Raw genomic sequence first — 24,245 nt, 5'->3', positions numbered from 1 at the left:
CTGTCAACAGTCACGATGGTGTACAGCAGTGATCCTCAACCTTGGGCCTCCAGATGTTCTTGGACTACAGCTCCCAGAAGCCTTCACCATCACCTCTGCTGGGCAGGATTTCTGGGAGTTGAAGTCCAAGAACATCTGGAGCCCAAGGTTGGGTACCACTGGTCTACAGGATACCTTCTGGGGCTCCCTACCATTCACAAAGTAACACCAAGCAAGGGAAAATTAAGTAAGCTGACTCAATTTTTCACCACTTAACCACTTCTAATTCAAACACAAATCTCTTGTTGGGGCTATTTTTTGATAAGTGTGAATGGGAGTCCCAATTTCAAAGTTCAGTTATGATTTTTTTGTTTGGGCTTCCCCCATTTTTGGAATGTCCTTGTATAATATTGATTTGCTTGGCTACCCAATAAAGTAGATGCACTATCATGTAGTTATAACAATCTTGTTATGTGAAAGAGCTAGCAAGCTGGATTGAGCACTAACAATATAGTAGGAATTAAACCCAAGGTTCTAAGAGTTGAACATCCACATATTTGGATACAAGTGGGTGAAATTGTCAATTTTGGTTTTTTCATATTTAATTTTTTAAAATGTTCTTTGTATACAAAACACAAGAAAGGCTGCATATTTTGGAAAAAATATATATAATGCAGTGGAAGAACTCGAGTCTGATTGTGTGTATATTTATTTAAACTACAACTCCTTTGAAAAGATTGGCTTTTGCTTTTTGGTTTAAACAAGAACACTGCTATTTTCTTCAGCTTTACTGGGTGATTGTGAAGACACAATAAAACACATTGCACTCACAAAAGGGGAGGACTCTAAATAAATCAAGTACATTAGTTTTGTTTTACCACCAGCTCAGATGAAATTATGGTTGAAAGTTAAACAGATGTTTCAAGCCTCTTATTTCAATTAAATTATTTATTGACAGGGAGCAGATGGCTGTGTTTTCTTCATGAAATTGGCAGTCTAATTGGAGATCCTTCCATAAATGAATGGGTTGCTGAGACAGAATACACAATCTGTTAGCATTCTGCTACAAAGATCTTGCTTCATTGTCAGTCTGGACTGGCAGTTGTCATTACTAGACCATGTCCTGACTGACAAGGGGACTGGATCAATCTATTTCTGATCTTTGTCAGACTCACATGTGGTCAGACCTAAAATTATCCTCCTGTTTTTGCATTAGGTTACATTTTAAAGTGCAAATTTTAATTCAAATATATATTTCTGAATGTTCTTTCCAAATAGCAAATTTTGCCCTCAATTTATTTTTTCCCAAAATGCATTGTTTTCTGTTCTTCAGCTGAGAAGTGTATCACAAAGTATAATTTTTTGGGGGGTGTTTTATGCTTTTATCCAAGAAGAATGAGGACATCTTGAGTTAAAACATCGGCTGAACAAAATTCTCAAAACCCTTATGCATGTAATCTAAGTATTTCCAAACTCTTACTCACAGAGACCTAACATCATAAAACATTCAAGAAAAGTTACTGAACATTTATCAACTTCCCCCAAGCTTCCCCTCTGTGTGTTTTTGACTAGAACTACCACTAGTTCAAATCAGCATGGTTGGGGATGATGGTAATGGCGATCCAAAATATTTGGAGGGAAGCAGATTAAGGAAGGGTTGGAAAGATTAATAATTCCAACATATGGACATCCAAGTCCTGAAGCTTAGCTGTCACTGAAAAAGTTACCTTGAGGTCAAAATATTTCCTTTGTCTGAAATTAGCACATTTTTATATGCTTCTCAAGGGCAGCCCCATGTAGAATGGACTGTAGTAGTCCAGCCCAAATGTAACTATTTTGCTTTCAGCCACAATGACTTAATTCTTAATTCATGCCTTGTGGGGCTGCTTTTGAGGAGCGTCCAAAAATGTATGTTGGAGCAGTAGGTGCCGCTGGCTGCTTAAGGGATTCTGAATCTCTCATAAATGCAGAATTAATAATGATATCATTTAATTGGATGGCAACTAGTTCTGGAGCCAAAGAGACTCCCAAATGAGTGGGAGCAATGGATCTACAGCTTGGAGGGGTGAAATTTTGGTTTTCATTACTAGGATAGTGACATTATCTGCCGTTAGGGTTCCTTGTCCTCTTTGGCCTTAGCTGCAGCAGTCATTGTAGTTTGGGGGGGGGGGATAATTTCTCTAGTTCATTGATGAAGATTAGCCCTCTTAACTGCATCTTTGGAATACTTAGGGGCCGCTTGTGAATGCCATGATAGACAAAGACATGTCAGAACTTGCCACTCACCACTGCAGAACTGCTGAAATGACACTGTGGAACGTGGATGTCTACAGAACCCCTCGTATGTAGTTGCCCATTTACTTTAGTCTTTAAAAGTCTACTTGATGCCCTATGGTCAGCTGAGGGAATATGACAGAAGTGAGTGGGTGAGAAGCAACTGGGCAGCTCAAGAAGAGACACATTTGGATGGGGTTGGAAACAAGCCAAGCTACTTCCTTGTTTGGGGTGGAAGGCGAACTTGACTTGTTCCAAAGTCAAGCCAAAGAGCAGTCCCCCCCCCCCGGGGCTCTCCCATTCCCATCTCCATTTTGTTTTTGGTCCATGTACATAACAGGGTATTCTAACTGTGTGGACGATGAAGTCTCCTGTGATTCACAGAATACAGTTGGCAAGGGTCTCTTGTTGAGTGTCTGAGCTGCATGGAGCTTTTGACAATAACCCAATATGTGAACAAGATTTCAGTCTACTTCAGTTGACTGCATTTGAGTGGCTCTCTCTCTCTCTCTGTCTCTCTCTCTCTCTCTCTCTCTGTGTGTCTGTTTGTCTGTCTGTGTTGAAAAATGTAATGAATATCTTCCAAGTCCCAGTCCCAGTATATTTCAACTTCACTTCTTAGCCACTCTCTAAATGTTGGGTCAAATGTTCAAGTGCCCATTTGTGTTCGGAAACACCAGCTTTTGAATTCTCACTCTTTGATCTTCCATGAACAGCACCTCTTCAAAGACAGATTTGTGGTTTAAATGTATTGTCCAACACCAAGCAGGAGAATGGAAATGAGCTGATCAAGGCCATTTGCTGCCAGATAATCATTTATCAGCATGCAGAAGTCCTTCTGCATTAGCCATATATGGGCCCACTGGCCAACGCCTTCCTTTGATCTTGCTCCTTTTTTTAGCCTAATAATTGGCAGATATTTTTATCCCTACCCTTGACAAAACATTATTCATTATTTAAAAAGCAGCCACAAAGCAAACTTGACTTTGCTGCAGGAAGTGAATAGCAGATTATTTCAGTGGGGAAGGTTAAAAAAGCTGCTTGCATAATTAGGTGAATGTTCTGAAGCTTTTACAATTCATTTGTTGTGGCCGTTAGGGAAGACTCAAATTGAGTCCAGGATTGTGAATTAGGGTGGACAAGTTCATTGGGGCTTTAATGCCTTTTTTTAGACTGGCCGGCCACTTCAAGTAGGTAGGGCTAATTTCAAAGGGGCAAGCCCAAAGGCTGAGTGGGTTTGAACCCCCACTAAGACATGGGAACACCTCATTGGAGGTGTGGAATTGGTAAAGGTAAGGTAAAGGTTCCCCTTGACATTTAGTCTAGTCGTGTCCAACTCTAGTGCTCATCCCCGTTTCCAAGCAACCAGCAATTTGTCTGTAGACAGTTTCCGTGGTCACTTGGCCAGTGCGACTAGACACGGAATGCCATTACCTTCCCATTGTGGTGGTACCTATTTATCTATTTGCATTTACATGCTTTCGAACTGCTAGGTTGGCAGGAGCTGGGAGAAGCGACAGGAGCTCACTGCATCGCGTGGATTCGATTTTACGATGGCTGGTCTTCTGACCCTGCAGCACAGAGGGTTCTGAGGTTTAATCCGCAGCGCCACCACTTCCCCTTGGTAAAACTATTCCTTAAATATCTCAGAATCCCTTGAGCAGCCTGTAAACATGCCTCACGCTTACCTAAAAAGCCTCTTTACGGTCACTATAAGTCATTTCTGACTTGAAAGCAAAAGAGTCTGATTTGCATACCTATAGCTACAGACTAGAGATAGGCACGCATCAGAAAAATTGCCACTTGTTTTGATTTCTGATTCATCAGGATCAATGAATTACAAATTTACGAATTTTTTTCAGATGAATTCATGACTCAATTTGTCAATTTGTTTTTTGGTTTTAAAACAGCATCTCAGCATCTTTCTTAGTTTCTCTTTCTCTTTTTCCCATTTGTAATATTTTAATCCCATGAACACTGGAGTTAAAATGAGAGATGTGGGAGGTGTTCTGACCCATGAGTATCTCTAGACCGTTTGCTTCACTCTGTAGCGCTATATCACTGTACAAGTACTCCCCGATTTGGTCTGAGGACAGCTCACATCCCTCCTGTTATCTCACAGTCCTCCTTCTTGGTCTGCTTTATTCAAATCCTATCAGGAATCAGAGCTTGGACATAACACATGAGAAATAATGACTTTACTTCTAATGTGCTGCTTTGGGGGATAATGATGGTAACGATCGTCCCTATACCATAATTATGTAAGTAACATAATTACTAACAATGACATTCATGAAGAAACTTACAGATTCATTTTCCTTGTTACTCATAGAGGGCAAAATGCCTTTGGAATACATTTTAAGAGAAGTGTGTTGAATTTTAGGTGAATGCCTTAGACGGACATTTAAAAAAACACAAAGTAATAAATGGCAAATGAAGGAGTGAACAATGAAATTAGTTATTTTTTAAAAATTGCAGAAAAGCTTCAGTAACGATTTCTGTTGTTCGTTTCTTACTATTCAGTTGTATTAGTAGGACATCTTGCAGGAATTACAGAGATAAGCTCTGTTACGAAGGCCTTCATTTTCAAAGCACTAGCTGATTCTAAACAATGCTGTAAAAATAATATGGTTGAATTGCCAGGGAATCGAGGCAAATGAGATGAAGACATTTCACTTCTGGAAATGTGAACTGAAACCAGTCTGATTGGATTTCAGACAGTCTGGCCTTTTCTGGTGGATTTATTAGAGAAACGTGCAAGGTTTGTAAATCTGCCCTTTAACAAGGCCATTTACAGTCACTGTTAACTTGCTGTTCCTTTTCTAAAATGTTATTTTTATAGGAAGTGCAGATTACATTCCATACCAAACCAAGAATCATGATGATTCCTAAAAGGACAGAAGTCAATAAAGGGAGGAAGAAAGGAATGTTCAAGCTTCAAAAGGAAACAAGGAAGGTCAAAGCTTTCAGCAGTTCACAGATAAAAACAAGGTCATATCATACAAAATAAAAAAATAACTAGAGAAGAGCTCTCTATGGATTTAATTTGAAGTTAATATCTATTTAATATTTAATCTATTTAATATTGATATTTTTCTCACTTGTCCTGTATCTGGTGATAATATGGTTGATATTATACACCATGTTCAGCTGATCAATAGAATGAAATTCAAATGAAAGTGAATCAAAATTAGATAGATTCAAACGAGTACCATATTTTGCTTTACTGCCAAACTTTTAATTTCCTTTCCATTTAGGGACACAGTGACCTATGCTGCATGTTATCACAATCATAACGGTGGCTGTTCTTTTGTCTGAAATTGAAAATGGGTGCAGTTAAGCTAATTCTGACTTATGGAGAGAGTTCCCCAAGTTTTCTAGAGATAAAGTATCCAAAAGTGTGGCCAGTGTGGCCTTCTGGTGGAGCTCTAGAGCCATGCATCTTGCCCAAGAGCTACACAGGGAGCCACACATGTAATCTCACGGCCGCATACATGTTGGGTGAGTTCTGTCAGCCTCTCTCCCTGTGAAAAAGTGGAGATTTGAACTCCCAGCCTGATGTTCCACACCACTGATTAAACCTGCACAGGGCAAAAGAAAGGCTGTATCCTGCAATGGTGCAAGAAACTCATCTTCCACCAAGAACCCTCTATCCTTGATGTTGTTGTTGTTTAGTCATTTAGTCATGTCCGACTCTTTGTGACCCCATTGACCAGAGCACACCAGGCCCTCTTGTCTTCCACTGCCTCCTGGAGTTGGGTCAAGTTCATGCTGGTCGCTTTGATGACGTTGTCCAAACATCTCATCTTCTGTAGTCCCCTTCTCCTCTTGCCTTCACCCTTTCCCAACATCAGGGTCTTTTCCAGGGAGTCTTCTCTTCTCATGAGATGGCCAAAGTATTGGAGCCTCAGCTTCTGGATCTGTCCTTCCAGTGAGCATTAAGGGCTGCTTTCCTTCAAAATGGATAGGTTTGTTCTCCTTGCAGTCCAGGGGACTCTCAAGAGTCTCCTCCAGCACCACAATTCAAAAGCATCAATTCTTCGGAGGTCAGCCTTCTTTAGGGTCCAGCTCTCACTTCCATACATCGCTACTGGAAAAACCATAGCTTTGACTATGTGGACCTTTGTCGACAAGGTGATGTCTCTGCTTTTTAAGATGCTGTCTAGGTTTGTCATCACTTTCCTCCCAAGAATCAGGCATCTTTTAATTTCGTGGCTGCTGTCACCATCTGCAGTGATCATGGGGCTCAAGAAAGTAAAATCTGTCACTGCCTCCCTATCTTCCCCTTCTATTTGCCATCCTTGATGTACCAAGAAGCAAATACCTATCTAGATACCTATGGAAATCTGCACATCATATCAAGCAGCATAGCAGGATACAGTGATTACTCCTGTCCTAAGGTTATACTAGTGTGAGCCACACTTTGCTTATTTTGTCTGGTCCAAGACTGCTAAGATTCAAGGTCCAGGACATTGGCAGGCAAAGGGGAAAGGAAAATAGAAGATTAAATCCAGTCTCTCAGAAGTCAGCAAGACAAATAGTTTTGCTGTTCAGCATCAATAGATGGCTCTTAGCCAAGCCATTGCAGCTTTGTATCCCACACACAGCCTGACACACACACACACACAGAAAAACAACTCCTGTTAATTGTGACTCTTTCATGGAAGAAAAACAGACACAGGGAAAAAAACACCGTGCCATTCTCAGTGCTGGGATTCTCCTTTATGAGTGATCTGATAGCATAACTAGCATTGGTGAGAGCTGGAGTTAGAAAGCTAAAAAACAGCCAGGATTGAGAGAGAGAGAGGAAAAAAATAGGACTGCAGGTCAGGCCAGAAGCCCAGATGGAAGAGAGACCTGGCCATGTGGTTTTTTTTTTTTAAAAAAATCTTTGGTTTTTGCAGGATGGACGCAATGTACACCCCAGAATTTGCTAATTGTTCTTCAAAGTTTTTCTCTTTCTCTCTTTTCTTTCTCTGTGCTTTTGCCTAGTTTTGTGTGTCTTGCTAGAATTATACCGGAGATCATAAATTATGGTCTTTTATTTTCATTAAGTATGAAGTGCAACCAGACACCACTAGAACCCAGCATGAATGTCTAACGGTGTTAAACTCTGTTTTCTGCTTCATCTGTTTGAAGAAGTGGGCTAGGAAGGTCCATGAAAGCTTATATCACATCCATACGACGCTTTGCTTATGTCTGCTTTATTCAGTGAAAGTAACGTGTTCAGTCAATACATACCATTTACATTTAAAGATGCATAACACAGTTCTTGAGGTAACTTGGACTCAAGCCTTTTAGGGCTTTAAAGGTTCAATCAAGGACCATCATCTCTAGAATAGGACTCAGTGGCATACCTCCACAGTTTTCAGCAACGAGACCCCATCAGATAGCCAGCACCTCTGGATTGTATTGCCAAAAGTCCTTGGGTTGCATTAAATGAAGGCCACGGAAGATATTCTTGCACAGAATAAAAGGAAAATGATCAGTAAGGGCAATGCAGCAATTCTGTGCCTTTATGAGCATGAGTAAATATTACAGAACGATAACCTGCCGAAATGATAATAATGAAAAAGATTTAATTTACGCATTCATTAATTGCACTTGGAAAGTAATTCCCAAGCTCTGTGAATTCAGAACAGGAAAGATCAAGTGCTATGTGTATTTTTTTTTAAAAAATTAAATTATAAGGATTCAGGGCCGCTGTGGCAAAAATGGATGATTAAAAGGAGAGGCAAAATCATTATAGGGATTTTTTTAATGAAATAATATATTTTCTCATGCACAAGGGTGCCTCAAGATGCATTTGCTGGCATCTTGTAGATCATTTACATTTGCTGGGTTTTAAAGAAAAACACTGCATTATTTTGAGCAAGTGGTAACAATCTGAGCTCAGTTTTATGGAAAGCTATAATCAAAGACCTACAGCAATTAGTCTACAGTGTTTGAGAGAGAGAGAGAGAGAACCCTAAATGATATACATATGTCATCCCCCCCCATCAGGGTCTCAGCTGTATTTATTCTGCCATTTATTCCTTCTCAACATTACAGTGTGCTGGGCACCTGATACAAATTACGATCAAACGATCCACATAATTGGGGGATTCACATGTTGTTAGTCTCAACCAGGGAATACCCATGAATCAATGTGATCTGCACAACTGTATAATTAGCAAACCCCGCTCGTTTACTGGGTTCAGTTCTCGCAGAGATTCACAACTGGATTTATCCCAATTCCAAGGCACTCCGGACAAGAGGCACTATGAAGTATAGGTGCGGGGCTCCCATGAAAAAAGAAGAAAAGAGTGTGATGTCCACCCAAAAGAAAGAAAATATTTATGCTTTCAGAAAACGAAAGATGAACTGTGCCCAGAAGGGGTCACTGTTCATTTTCCTGACATAATAATTTCTAGATTTTGGTGTCCTTTAAATCTTGGTGCTCATGGGAAAGCGCAGTTGTTCCACCCTCGTTGCCATGCTTAATGCATGGTCTTGTGAATTTACAGGGATTCAGTTATCCTTGGATAATAACATTTAATGGTGGTGTGCATTAGCCACCACCACCCTGGAGCTAGTCAGTGCTCAAGTAAGCTTCCTCCTGCCCTCAAGGAGGAAGCTTTCTGATTCTCTGGGGGGGAAAAGGTTCTCATGAATGGGAAAATCTCTTTGATTTCTTCTTACTAATGGAGTGCAGGAAGTGGGCTGCTTCACACTTTCCATTCTTTCTCTCTCCCCCCACCCTTCCTCTTCCCTGGACCAGAAATTTGTGGTGCGGTGGCCACAGACTTTGCTGATTTAATTTTTGGGCATGTGTGATGGAAAGCTCACCAGTTCTACCCAGCAACAACATAAATAAGGTGATTGGCTGGAAAAAGGCAGGAGGATAGCTAATCGAGATGACATTGCAGAAGGTATAAAAAGAAGAGCTGAAGATAAAGAGAGAGAAATTGTTTCTTGAGGAGGGAGGTCATGTTTTATGAGTGGACTGTAACCTGAGTGTTATTTTGTCTCTTGAGGAGGGAGGTTGAAGTTTTGAGAACTAGCGTGTAACTAAGTGTAAGTTTGAACTGAACTCTGGTTCCGCCAGTTATATTATAATAAAGTTTTTTTTTCCATTTCAGTCTTAAAACAGCTTGGGATCATATGTTTTGGCTGAAGGCAAGCCTATTAAAACTAAGGGTTTTTTTAATTAATTAAAGAAAAAATAAGAACAATACTAGTATAAAGTGTGTATACATCCATGTTGTGCACTCATACAAAATCTCCCTCCCCCCTCTGGCACCATCACCCTCAGGACCAGATAAGAAAATATTTCGTTTTAATCTCTTTTCACCCCATTCCACACCAAAAATACATTGATTCTTCTGCTGGCTTTTGACCTTTCTCTTTTACAAAAACGTAATTCAATATGGATTCCACATCTCTTTAAATCATTATATTTTATCATGCCCCTTCTTACTTTTATTTCACATGGTAGCTTATCATTTATCGCTACACTCCACATTTCTTTATACCAGTCTTCAAGGTTGACTTGTTTGCCATTTTTCCAATTGTTTTTTTTTGCAAATATTAATCTTGCTGCTGTGACCATTATAACAATTAGCTCTTTCTTTTCTTTTTTAAGATGGTCATTCTTGATTATATTTAAAAGGACAATACGTGATATTCAAATATCATTTCCAATAATTTCTCTAATTTCTTTTTTTTAAAAGTGCCCATTCTTTCTCTCTTATTTCACAAGTCCACCACATATGTCAATAGGTTCCTTTTCCCTTTTTTGCATCTCCAGCACTGAGATGCTACATTTTTACTGTATTTATAATATTCAATCTTGCTGGAGTAAGGTACCATCTCCATGCAACCTTATAATAATTTTCTTTTACCCTTATAAGCATATTCTTCATTACTCTTTGTGACCATGTTTTGTTCCAATCCTGATGTTTAACCTCTTCCTCTAAATCCTTTTGCCAAAAGTAATGGTATTTTAAATGGGATCAGCCTGAGTGAAGGTTAGTCACACTGTACAACAGGAAAGAAGAAGAATTTTCAAGATAAGCAGCATATTTTCCTTCTTTCCTTTCATAGAATCATGAAGTGGGAAGGGAGCTATAAGGCCATTGTCTTCCCCTTGATCGATTCAGGAATACAAATCAAAGGATATCTGCCAGGTGGATATCTACATTTCTCTTGAATGCCTCCATTCACTTGCCACCTCTTGAGGTAATTGATTCCATTGGATGTGTGTGAGTGGGTGTTCTTTCTCAATAAGTACAGACACTATAGACATTTCGTGCAAGATACGGAGACTTTTGCCTTTGTAAAAAGTTTTTTGTCTCACTCTCAGTCAGAAGTGAGGCAGCTTCTTGAAAATTCTTCATTGAAGTGACTTGTCCAACCAAGACAACTTAAACCAATGAAAAATGAATAATTTAGCCAGAATTCCACCCCTTGTTTCTGGACTACACATGGGCATGAACGTCCAGGTCAACAGTCCATGCTGCTTCGGTTTTCACCCAAATGGTGCTTCCTGGCCCCTCTTCCTTCAGCAGGTGACCACTTAGAGGCTGCCCCAGATGGAGGGCTGCCTCTGAGCGGGTGGCCGCCAGAGGAAATGGGAACAGGAAGCCCCAAACACCTGTTAAGATGAAAAATGAACTGGCACAATCGGCAGTTCATGCCCATCTCTACTCTGGATGGAAGAGCATTATGGCTTCCCAGGGAACCAGCAAGACAATGGCTTCCAATATGGTTCCACCATGGACTTTGTCCCTCTGTACATCATCCCCTTCATTCCTTCCCTGTGATGATGAGTCCTTTCCATGGTCCGCTGCAGCCTTGTTTTTGCGGCCGCAGGTGTCCCAGCCTTTAAATAAATTGATTGCATTTTCTTTTTCTACGCCAAGCCACTTTAAGGCTGATCATTAAGACAGATGAATATGCTCTCTCCATGGAAACGGGACTCTGGAGAGATGTAAAAGATAATCTATAATATATTTTGTTAAACTGCCAAGACAATGTGACACAAAAGTGTGTGCATCAGCAATTTTGCTGATTTTTTATTTATTTATTTTTTTAAAAAACCAGGAATATCTACATTTTTATTACTGAAATGCATCAGTCTGAAATATAGCCCTATTTAGCGGAAGGCATCAGTTTAAAGGCAATTTGGAATTCCAGTTTTTATATTAACTGAGCCACACTGAAGCTCTGATTCCCACTCTCTTTATGCCTATACTGTAAGTTGTCCTTTTCTGATACAGTCAGTCTGTGTTAACCTCGTCACCATAAAATTCCCCAAAATGTAGACACACCAAGAAAGCCATTGGCAGAAAATATATGTCGAAAAGAGATATATCCATGGGTTGGTTGCCAGTAGCTCAGTGCCATTCCCTATGAGTAACTAATGCATAAGCAACATTTTAAAATGCTTACCAGTTTTTCTTCACTGAGATTTTATTCCTCGATTTTGACATTACTAATCAGTAGCGATTTCAACCTTACTTCAATAATAGAGTTAATTTATTGTTCTATTTTTGTGTTGTTAATGCCTTAGTCCTCTCCCTCCAAAGAAACACAAGTCTGATCCTGATGTGAACTATGTGAACTTGCTTATCATTATCATTATCATTATCATTATCATTATCATTATCATTATCATCATCATCATCATCATCATCATCATCATCATCATCCAAGAACTACAGAGCTGGAAGGGACCCTAAGCATCACTGAGCCAGCCCCTGTCAAGGGCAGACTCAGAGCAATTATATACACACTTGGTTTATGAGCATTCTTTTTATGCAGTGGCTAGAATCTTGTTGTTGTTTGCTTAAAGTCTGCATAACGTGCTGTGGCTAATTGCACCTAACTGTCAAGGTATCAGAACACATCTTGGTTGTGCACTCTGGCATGTGACCAAGCATTCAAATGAGATGTGCCCCAGCACTTCATCACTTAGCCACAATTAGCCATGTCAAGTCATACAAACCTTATATGAACACCAATAGGATTTCAGTCAGGTTTTTAACAATATTTAGGATTAGACAAATTTCCAGAGTTAGCAAATAGGTCAATCTAATTAATCCAGCAGCTGAACCACAAATAATGTTACCCTGCTGTAATCATTATTTAACATGTTGAGATCATTTTTTAAAAAACAAAGGGCTTGGTGCAATGATGTCTACAATCACCTAAAGATGGATTATTTCCAGTTTCCAAATCCTATTTACAAATGTGCATCAGCAGAACAGATGGGGATACCAGTCTCTCCCCTTGCAAAAGAGAGAGGGGGAAAGAAATGAACTAAAAACTCTAACAACCTGTGCACGCACCCGTTCCAGAACAACCACCCCAAAATTCATTTTAGAAAGCGTCTTAACAACTATTTAGGCATTCAGAATTCTCTAAAATCCATATCGGAGGAAGGCAACAAATAAGCTATATCCTCTCCATGATCATTCTTTCCATTTGAAGAGAAAAGTCTCTCTGTGTGACTTTGCACATTGATTTCCAGAGTTCCAGATTGTATGGAGAGACTCCATATGTAGCAGAAGCAGACCTCTTCTATAATCTCACTCTGCATTATGTCTCATGTAGTGGAGTATGGCCAATGCAGGATCACAATGGAGCACATACTGACTGTATTTCTTCCTTCTTCTGTGTGATGAAAAATCTCCTTGTATACAAAAATATACATTTTTAAAGCTAGTAAAGGTAAAGGTAAAGGTTCCCCTTGACAATTTGTCCAATCATGTCCGACTCTGGGGGGCAGTGCTTATCCCCATTTCCAACCCATAGAGCTAGCATTTGTCCAAAGACAGTTTCCGTGGTCACGTGGCCAGTGCGGCTAGACACGGAACGCCGTTACCTTCCCACCGTGGTGGTACCTATTTATCTACTTGCATTTTTGCATTTTGCATGCCTTCAAACCGCTAGGTTGGCGGAAGCTGGGAAAATTGACGGGAGCTCACTCCATCCTGTGAATTCAATCTTATTATGGCTGGTCTTCTGACCTTGCAGCACAGAGGCTTCTGCGGTTTAACCTGCAATTGTTGTTTAATCGTTGTTTCATTATGCACCATTTCTTATTCTTCAAGGAACAAAACAAGCTACAGTATAGCTACTATAGCATTGACACCATCTGGAAGCGAGACGACATGTTCAAAAGATTGGGATTCCATAGGGAAACACTCTTTGGTGAAAAACAAATTAAAAGTCAAGATTAAGAACAGTAACTTTGTGACAAAGGGAAATCACACCTTAGCACTGTAATTAAGAGCAAAATGAAACAAATCATCCATTGTACATATACATTTTTCAGTGTTCTGTTTTCATATCAGTTTGTATCAGTGACCTCTACAAATTCACTAGAAAAAATAATATGCATTTTTGCACTTTGGATTCTGTGTCTAGTCACGCTGGCCACATGACCACGGAAAACTATCTACGGACAAATGCGGGCTCTACGGCTTGGAGACGGGGATGAGCACTGCCCCCTAGAGTCGAACACGACTGGACTAAATGTCAAGGGGAACCTTTACCTTTACCTTCCTAATTTACCTGCTTTTGCTTGCATTGGTTGCTTGGATATATGCCGTGCCATATTTGGGGACAAGAAACCCTGGGAGAATTAAAATAAAAGGGGCCAACAAGATGCATGAAGGCTGTAGTGCAGAGAGAAACCCCAGGACTGGGTTTCTGTAGCTCATGTTTCCGGTTGATGACAGGTTAGGCATTGCAGAGTTGTCCCCCCAAGCCTCTGGCCACTGTCGCCAGCTCAACGGTGGCAGCCCCAGAATCCAGAACCACATGTATGCAATGCAATTATGTCTGATTATAGCCAGATACATGCTAGAAGGCTGTTTTTCTATTACTGCTTGAATTTGAAATTTTTTGAATAATTAGACCTTCAACTGTAGGAATGGAACAAACGCAGGGATAACAAGTGTGTCTGCCCGTCTTAAAATCACCCTGTGCAACATTGAACTGATAAAATGGAACACAGGACATCCACAATTTAATGGTACTTGGCTAGGGAGATGCAGAAAATGTACTACATTCCTCATTTTCAACATGACTGGGCATCTCAAAATGCAGAGCCAAGCTAGTGAGAAATTGCTAACCCCCATGAGAGTGCTTCCTCCCGCTGTGAGGATGGGAGGAGCAAATTTTCCCCGAGGGGGTCTGCAGTTTGCACAAAATAGACCTATGCAGAATGAATATATGTTCGTATTATGAAGCAAAGCACATGTGCCCATGCAGCACAAGAGTGCCTGACTGATCAAAAGATGGAAAAGTCAGAAGTCTAAAAGTCCATCGTTCTTGAAGATGCATGAGCATGTGTCAAAACCTCCAGGAAACAGTCTTCCATCTTGCAGGCAAAGAGAAAAATTGCTGTGTCTCATTTTTGTGTGCAATAATGAGACAAGCAAGAATTTATGTAGCTGTGCTGGAAAGGTGCTCTTCTAGTTGATGTCCTATGAAAGACAGGACATCAACTATCAACTTCTCCTCCATGAGCTGCCAAATGTGGGCTCTGTTTGACTTGGGGGACATATCTTGGGTGGGAACTTCTAAAGCAAGGGGTTGGTAGAGCAACCAACCAAAGATTATAGGGATAATCTCTCTCTCTCTCTCTCTCTCTAATCTATGATAATATTGAGACTGCTAATTTATCAGCATGTTGCACCTTCCTTCTGCCCACTTCTGCTATCAAGTTTCCCTAAATAAATGCCCACCAAAACAGATGTGATTTAGGAATTCATCTTAGAGTACGTGAGATGAAATGATATTTACTTTTAATGGAGATAATTTATGTCTTTATATGTGCAGTGAAGCCTTGATGTTTGACTTGATGGGTAGCTGGCTGAATAAATTAAAAGGGGGAGGGAATCCCATCAGTGTTAATCAACTGCAAACCTGCATTAATGATTGGCGTCTGCAGGATTTTGCTGGAGTTGCAACACTCCGGGATCATTTGAATTGCAAATATGTGTTGTCAGTTTAATTGCCGCTGTAAATTTGTTTATTTTTCAGATGACAGAGTGGATCCCCTGAGACATGGAATTCTTTAAAGGCTGGCTCTAGAAAATGACCTTAGCGAGCACAAGAATTTCATTCCACATTCAGCAAAACAAACACACAATGCAACTAGGGAGTCAAATGAAAATGGCACTCAACATGTCACGTTCCATGTACACTCACTGCTTAAGATCTAAGATAAGGCAATAGCGCCTTGAGCCACACACCTTGGCCAGGTTTCAAAAGCACTCTGAATGTGGGATGAATGAGAAATTTGGTGCATCAAAGACTTCCCAGCCCAATGCCTTCAGGTGACAATACTTTCCTACCTCAATGGAGGTCAGATTTCTTCATAACTTATCTAACATTTTCCAAGATTACCGGCCAGTAGTTCATGGGGTCAAAGCCTGTGGTGGGTGATGCCCTAGCAGACACGGACAAGGCACTATCTTTTTCTTTCTGACATCTTTCTCTTTTTCTTCTTCTTCCTCTTCTTCTGTTTCCTCTCTTCCTTTTCCCATTTGCTCTCTCTCTTGTTTTTCATGCCCAGTGGTTTGCCAGAGGAGATGCAAATTGTTCCTTCCAGGTCTGAACTGACAATTTGTGGAGAAATGATAAGTGAATCGTATTGCAGAATTTAGAATTTTTGGTTACCTTCCTCTAGTTGTGCAGCAGAAATGCAGGGATTCCCAGAGCAGATTAGCTTCAGGTTCCACAGAGATGTCTGCCCCCCTTTTTTCATTGACTGGCACTTGCAGTCACTATAACTTACTCTGAGACAAGAATAAAAAGTTTCATTACTTACAATTGGACAGATCAAACAGCAAACTGAAAAAAAAACATGACTGCTTTCAACAACGGACTTCAACAGACTCTAGAGACGGCAAAAGAAATTATCAAGAGGCGGGGCTTTCATTGAAACCCAAGGCAGGGAAGGAATCATTGGTTAGTGCTGGACAGACTGTCAGTCATCGCAGCCTATAAAAGTACCTCTGAGCCAAACCTATTAAAGGCAGCATGCAAGGCTGCAAAAATTCCAATAAATCCATCATCAACATTGTCGTTTTCAGCCACTAAACAAAAGCAGTTCCACCCCAGTTCTTTAGGAACTTTCCCTCCAGAAAAGTGTATGGATCTTTGCCTACTTTTATCAGACGTTTATGTGCATATGTCAAACATATGCATTTTTAACAACCTTTTAGAGTATATTTGTGCACACTTTTGTCCAATTTTTGTGTGCATTTTTCACTGCACACATTTCCCTTTCTTTTGTTTGTCAAACTTGTCAAAAGCTCAGAAATGCACAATCAGTTGATAGTCTCTCCTGTCCCAATGTGCTTCCACCTTCCCCTGGGAGGTGTAATTTACCCCTGGGGAAAAAGGTCTTTTCACCCATCCTGCTAGAGGTGGTGGGCACTCTTTTACCTTGAGGCAAGGAATGATTTCCAGAGAGTTCCTTCCCTTTTACCAACAGCATCCTAGGGTCCTTCAGATACGCTCCCAAAGATCAATGGATTGTACCTTTGAACTTCTAAGGCATCATATGAACAATAATTTAGAGTCCAATTTCTGAGCTGAGAAAAGCTACTTCTTTGAGTTACAATTCCCAGAATCACCCAGTCCTGCTAGGGGATCCTGGGAGCTGTAATCTACTCTGATAGCAACACTCAGAGTCCTCAAAACAACCACACACAAAAAAACCCCACCCCACCCTCTTTTGTTCTCTCTCTCTTTAAAAAAGAAAATTGCTGTTTTCCATACTTCAGTCCTTTCCTCCTCCGGGCACAGAAAATCTGTCCGAAGAGATTCAATTTTATTAATAGCTTGGAAAATCCATAAGACAAAGAAAAGCCATTAACTAAACCTACAGTTCCATAGAATTGGCTGGGAAAGTTGGAGCAGGTTCTCTGCCTGTGTCAGGCTGCCATAAAGCAATTAGGGGCTGGAAAGATGCTGTCTGAAGAACCTTCGCTGCCAGAAGACACAGACGGTGCTTTGGGCTGATTGTGAATTGCCCAGGCTTGCATTCTTTCAAATAATCCTCATTGCTTATAAGTCTCCAGGAGAACTGGATCATAAGACTTTCGCCCAAGTCTGCAAATTCTTCAGTACCATTAATTCGTGTATGGGTCAGCTTCCATTTTCCCAGGGAGCAATATAACCATTAATTAATGTTTTCTCCTTCTGCCAGCCTGGCAAGGCAACCATTTGCTCTCAATAAACAAGTGCTGGGGGTGTGCATCTCTTGTTAACGGCCAATACATCCCATCAGACACTTTTCAACCAAAGCGGCTGGCAAACAATAGAAACACAATTAGGCCCTGCAACAAAATGTTGCAGGAGGTGATTAACCTCCTTGCAGGAGGATAATGCTTCTGTCTGGGTTCTAGATTTTGTCCTGTGTGTTTTTCAAGACTATAAAGAAGAGGAAAGTCAAGGAAGGTATTATCCTCACATCGCTGCCATTTAAAATTGTCTCTTCTGGTTTCCAGTTCTCTTCTGTTGAGTAGAGATGGCATGAAATGAGCCACGAACCAAAAAACAACAACAACAGACAAACCAGGTTGGATTGTGGTTTGTTTCATAAATCAGTTTGGGGATCCCATTTTGCTAATAAAATGTCAAACTTTTCCCCCTTTGGCATTTTTGTTTGCTTTGGCAAAAGGGGATGCCCACCTGCGCCCTTCTAATTGCCCCTGTTAGCTCTGTCTGCCTGTTCCTGCCGCCACCACTGCTGCCAACTCCACCTCTATGGCCATGGGCGCCAACCTCAGAGGCAGTGGGCCCAGCCACCATCACCTGGCTGATAGGCAGGGGCATGCTTGGAGACAGTGCCCAGTTTCTCTGCCACAAGCCTGCTCCTGCCTCTGAGATCTGCCTGGAGAGGCAGTGGAGATGGAGGCAGCAGGAGCTGGTGGCCCCCCCCTGCTCCCACCCCAGGCATGAACTGGAAGAACAAACTGATTCATTTTTCCCCCAGTGGTTCATAGTTCATGGCTACCCACAAATCACTACCCATTGCTGGTTTTCCAGTTCATGCCCGTCTCTATTGTTGAGCATGCTCACAACTCATCAGATGCTGTTCTTCTTTTTTTATTGGGGGGGGGGCTTTTGAAGGGTTTGTTGTGAGTTTTGAAAAACTTGGGATCTTCCAGATGATGCTAAGGGAAAGTGTTTCCTGTACTAATACTGTGGGAGAAGAGGTTTGAAATGCCATGCCTGAATGTGGTCAGAGGAACACGCTTTCTCCAGAGTGGCAAAGCTGTTTGCATCAGTAGCAGTGGCCTCAAGGTGGTTGGTGGTTCCAGTTTTGCAAGGGGGGGCTGTGACACTGCTCTGGGGTTTCATCTAAACTCGGTGGGATCTATTCCAAACACTGATCTGTATCCCCAAAGAGGGTTGAGTAGCTCCTGTTAAGTTCAGAGTAAAACCCAAAGTGGATTCTTCAGCTCCAAGAAATCAGAATCACCAGCAGGGATAGAATTTTTCTGATTTTTTGGGCTGTAATCTCATAGTTCTACATTCTGGATTATCTATCAGACAGAAACATCAGTGTGCTTTTCTGACGAGAAAGACTTTAACTAGAAGGCTTTGAGGCTTAGCTGGGCCTAACGTAGCCCAAGCATATCACCACATAGTCATTTGAAGCCATTTTACCACAATGTATCTCACCACATTGTCACTTGAAGAGCGGTGAACAAAGTCCCCAGTGGTCAACCATGAACAAGGATCAATTTTTTGACAGTGGGGGAAAAGAGACCTGAGCTCAGATAAAAATTGTCCCACCAGATGAATTGCATTTTGCCACTGAGAAAAATCTGTCCTGCTTGACACAATGCATTGGGACAAAATCAAAAAGGAAAGTCCCATAGCTATTTTTCACTGAGATGCTGAGAGGGAAAAATTGCCCGTTCAAGTTGGCAGTAGTGTGCCTCCATTTGATGGGGACATTTAAATTGTCAGTGATCTGGAAAATCAATCATCCCTTGGATCTTCTGCAAGGTCTTAACACAGGGGTGTGTGTGTGTGTGTGTGTGTGTGTGTGTGTGTGTGTGTGTGTGTGTGTGTGTGTGTGTGTTGCGCCATCCAGTTGATTACAATATATGATGATCCTTTTCAGGGTTTTCTAAGTAAAGAATACAGTGAAGTAGTTTCCCATTCCCTTCTTTTGAGGTCATCATGGGACTGTGCAGCATGCCCAAGGCTACACAGGATGGCTCTTCTGGGAGGAACAGTGGGAAACTGAGCTCCCAACCTCTGGCTCTGCAACTGGGTACCTAAACTACTGAGTTAGGATCAGAAAATGCACCAGGAGACACTAATTACAGCTTCTTTTAAGGGGGGGGGGAGGAATAGAATAGAGTAGAAGAGAAGAGAAGACTCCCTACCTTGGGTCTCTAATCGTGCTACTTGGATGGATCAGGAGGTGTGTTGATCCTCTTGTGAATGAAGTGTGCCCAAGGCACTTTAAATTAAGGAGCCCTGCTTTAGCCAATCGGCTTTCAAATGATGTCACCCTACATAACTAGATTACATCCACTCTGCTAGAGGACCAAATCGATTTTTCTTCCTCTTGCTTACTAAGAGTTATTTTATTAATAACACAAATGGAAAAACGGATCTAAAGGTCCACATCTCTAAAGTATTTCTTTTTTATTATTATTGTTAGAGCTCTGTATGTTTTGGTCCTGACCAGGCTTAGTGGGTGACCTTGAATATGGATTTTAAAATGCCTGTTTTTCAGAGGCAAAAACGTTTCCTAATGAATGCTTTGTAAATAAAAAGCTCGGTGGTTTCAGTCTCTGGCTGTGGAGCTCGAGGTTGGGCGTTTGACTCCCCACTGTGCCTCCTCGACAAGGATTCAGTATCCCTTCCAGTAATGCAGGTCTAAGATGATAATGATGATTGCATTTCAGTGTGCATTGAAACTTATATAAACATGGATTTATAGGCAGATGTGGAGAAACACATGCATCTGATGCATCAACAGCATGGAATGATGTTTTGACTTTAGAACTTGGAATGTCCTTACCAGCTTGCTGTTTGAACTGGATTGGCTAGACTGTTAAGCTGATGTTGACTGGCTAGACCTAGACTGTTCAGCTGATGTTGACTGGCTAGACCTAGACTGTTCAGCTGATGTTGACTGGCTAGACCTAGACTGTTAAGCTGATGTTGACTGGCTAGACCTAGACTGTTAAGCTGATGTTGACTGGCTAGACCTAGACTGTTAAGCTGATGTTGATGTGGTTTACCAGCCTCTTCTTCTGGTGGCATTCAGGGACCAAGTAGCCCACCCAAGGCCTCATGGCACTTATTCCCATCAGTTTCAGGTGATCTTGGCTGGCTTGGGAATTATACCAGTTCTCCTTTAAAAGGCAGAAGTGACAAAATGAAAGGATACACCCCTTATCACTCAGGTTTTCTAAGACCATGATATAAAATGCCTATCAGAAGGCCTCTAAAACAACTTTTGAAAGTATCTTTTGAAACTACTTGTTACCTGTTAATCTGAAGTACCTTGGTGAAACTTAGAAAGTGATCGTGAAATTTCCAGCAATGTTGCTTGCTGCTGAAAAATACATAGTTAGAGGGAACCACTGACTTGTAACTCATTTCAAGTAACTACTTGCTTCTAACTTTTTACTTCCAGGCTCTGGCCTGTCTACAGATGATTTGCCATAGGCATCAGAAACCGGGACATTGGGACTCATGAAAGGCAACTGGAGGATCAGTGCGACAGGGGGTAGACCCACTTTCTTTCCTGTGAATTTTGTCCAGATGCAAGACATGCACAAACAGCATATATACAGTAGGTCTAAATATTTATGAGAGGCGAGTTAAAAATAGAACTTTCTTCCTCTCTCTCTGGTCTCTAGAAGTAGCTAAAATGGGTTTAAAGAAAATCAATGTCCTCTTTCTTTTCTTTTATTTATTTATTTTGGGGGAAAATCCACCCTGGAAGCAAAGCGGGTTTGCTGAGGTAACACGAACCCGCTTGAACTAAAAGCTTCCTTGGCATGTTGCGTGACTACCTCTCCTCAGAGCGCCAAGCATGGCTCGGTTATGCCTTTAAAATATTGATGTCCTGCAGCATGTTCCTCCTGGTGATGTCAACGTTGCCTGGAAGGGAATAGGCAGCTATGGGCTCCCCTTGCCTGACAGATTCCACACGAATGATGCTAAAGGTGCATTCAGGGAAATGAGAAAAGAAGGCATGCTTTCTGTCTCCCCAAGTCAGCAGTTCTAAGAGAGCAGGTCTTCATAATTGATGACTAGCTTGGTCCTCCAACAGCCTTTTGGATTGGACAACTTCAAGGTGAGGGAATGAGTTTAATACGGGATTGTCTCTCAAGACTGAGACAACACCTCTGGTTTGCACACAGAGCTGCCGAGGTAGAGATGGAGACTAAATTCCTGGTAGCAGTGCTAGCTGGAAACAATTTTTTCCCCCTCAGTCTCTTGGTAAAGATAAGTCAATTAAGGCAAAACTGCCTGCGTTGTGTTCTTCTCTTTTGGAAATGCAGTACAATTCTGCTTTTCCTCTTCAGAACTTCAAAGGACTTTGAACAGAAATACGTTTGTGAATTGATCTGTTTTTATTTTCTTTTTTAAAAAAGGCATATTAAGGACAGAACAGATTTATGAATAAACCCACAAAAACTGCTGTGAGGTAGAAATAGGCTGATCACACAACACATCATTCCTCTTCTAAATCTGTAAGCTGGTTTTAATATAATAAGACATGAAGCACTAGATCCTGGTGAATGCTAGTTTGTGTTACAAATGCCATTCTCAGTCTATTTAACTGGTGATTCTGCCATTACAACACTGGTCAATTAACACCTGAGCATTGATTCAATCCGGAACTCAAAAAGTATAATATATATGCTATACTATAAACTGACTGGCTTTTATTTGTGATTTTGCCACCCAAGATTTGTTTCTTTTCTATAAAAAGCTTTATTTAAAAAGGGAAATTGACAGATAATTTTTTTTTTGTTTGCACATCAGATTTCCATAAGTCAGAAAAATGTAGTGTATTTTGCTGTGAGGTTGGGAGTTCAATTCCCCACTTTGCTTCTTGAGGGAAGAGCCAACCTGTGTAGCCTTGGGCAAGAAGCATAAGTGTACGGAACTCTGTGAGTTTTCTATTGCATCAACTTAAGAGTGGATATTTCAGATCCTGTTTATTGTTAGGGACATTTTTCCTACACTGTTCAGCAGCCCACAAAGTCCTATGCATTGCTCTGACAGAAATGGAACCAAAATGGGCCCAAAGGAAAAAACAAAACAAAAAAGGGATGGATCAGCTTTGGGGAATTCAAATATTTACAGAAATACAATATAATGCAATACAAAACTAGAGAGATGCCCGAAGAATCATATAAGAACCCCAAAGGGGATACCCTTCCGTCCCTGAGATGGCCCAATGAACACACTCAGTGGTTTGACCCCAAGGCATCAGGAGGAACAGAAACATTGATTGAATTGACTAGCCTAAAACTCAGACAGCTTATAGTAAGGATTTCCTCAGTGCTTTGCCACAACCAGTCATTCATCCCTTCCCTTGGACATGATTGACCAGAAGGCAACAGTTTTGAATTGGTGGGAGCCAAGCTGCTACTCTTCTCTGATCTGCAAAGGACAGCCAGCATCCCAGCTTTCTCCAGCTTGAAACACTGGCCATTAAGTTGTCCGTAATCTAACTGAGCAGCTGAATTTAAATATGTTTTGTCTGTTTGGGGAGCGAAATAAACAGAAGTCTCCTTTGCTGGCAAAAATCCCTTTATGTCAGCAAAAAAAAGCCCTTCTTGCTTGCTACTCAGAGGCACCTGTCTGCAGAGGGATCTGCTGGCAGAATTACTCTGCCGGCTCAGATCTGCTGACAGAGGAGCTAAGACAGAAGCGGAGAAAAGGAGGAACAAGGGAGGAGCTGAGTTGTGCCAGCTCAAAATCATTGGCAACCCTGGAGACAAAGCTACTATGCCAACACAGAGTTAGATCACGGCAAGGATAGTATAAAATGATTTCTGATGTCCCTATGCTAGGAGGGGTTATGCTCCACTCAGTTTCAGCTGGCCTCATCAGCTGTTTCATCTATTTAGAACTGTACTCTTAGGTGCATGCTTGCCATCATGATTTGGAGCCGAGGAGGAGCATTTGTCTCATCCATCCATGGCACTGGCATTCACCAGATGAGCACACCGGGAGAAATAACTGGCAGAAATAGCAGTTGTTGTGGTGGTGGGACCTGATAGAGTGAAGGCCATGTTGCAAGGTCAATAAGAATGTGTATGATGACCTGTTTCAATCGCAAATGCTAAGAAAGTGAAAATGAAATAAAATGAAATGAAATAATGAAGTGAAATGGAAAAAAAATCTCCCTGTTGCAAGGCAGCAAAATTTTGTTGCTATAAATCATACAAAAATTTGTACACAATGACCTTCTTGCATCTTTCTTTAAATCCACAAGCCGAAAAACTAGGATGACCGTTATTTTGTTGCATTGACTAGGGAAAAGTGAAAACATTATTGTTTGCTTCTTCTGAACCATCAGTCTGCTTTTTTGTGATTGCAGCCTTTCTGTTAGTGCAGTAGATGTGCACATGCATATACGCATGTGTGTGCATTTAGCTTGAGAAAGGGGAAAGACACTAGAGATGTTTTGCACAAAAGGCACAGACTACAACAAGAAAAAAGGGCTTCATGTCTCATCTCAGGCTTGATGTGAGATCTCTCCTAAGGGTTTGAAAAAAAAAAACCAACAGATTGTCAGGAAACCATGCAAAGACAGCCTGTCTTAACCGTACATGAGGCACCACCAAAGTTTCTTCACAGCCTTAAATGTTCAGGTGGACTGGAATTGCTGGGAAGGAATTGGTACTACTGTTGAACCCCCTTATTCATGGGTATCTGCTGCTTCATTTATCCACGGTTTGAAAATATTACAAATATTAAAAGAAAAATCC

At 41.1% G+C, this 24,245-nt stretch overlaps 1 long non-coding RNA gene across 1 annotated transcript; it reads left to right on the top strand.

Moving 5' to 3' along the window:
* The first annotated feature begins 590 nt into the window (after positions 1-590).
* On the top strand, positions 591-8,586 carry LOC140701832 (uncharacterized). Its single transcript, XR_013538272.1, has 2 exons — positions 591-4,514; positions 5,096-8,586. It is a non-coding gene; the product is annotated as an uncharacterized LOC140701832 (long non-coding RNA).
* Positions 8,587-24,245: the final 15,659 nt, after the last annotated feature.

This window comes from Pogona vitticeps, chromosome 8 (assembly GCF_051106095.1).
Source record: "Pogona vitticeps strain Pit_001003342236 chromosome 8, PviZW2.1, whole genome shotgun sequence".
Classification (NCBI taxonomy): domain Eukaryota; kingdom Metazoa; phylum Chordata; class Lepidosauria; order Squamata; family Agamidae; genus Pogona; species Pogona vitticeps.
Note: the sequence above shows the minus strand (reverse complement) of the source record. Positions and strands in the feature narration are given on the sequence as shown.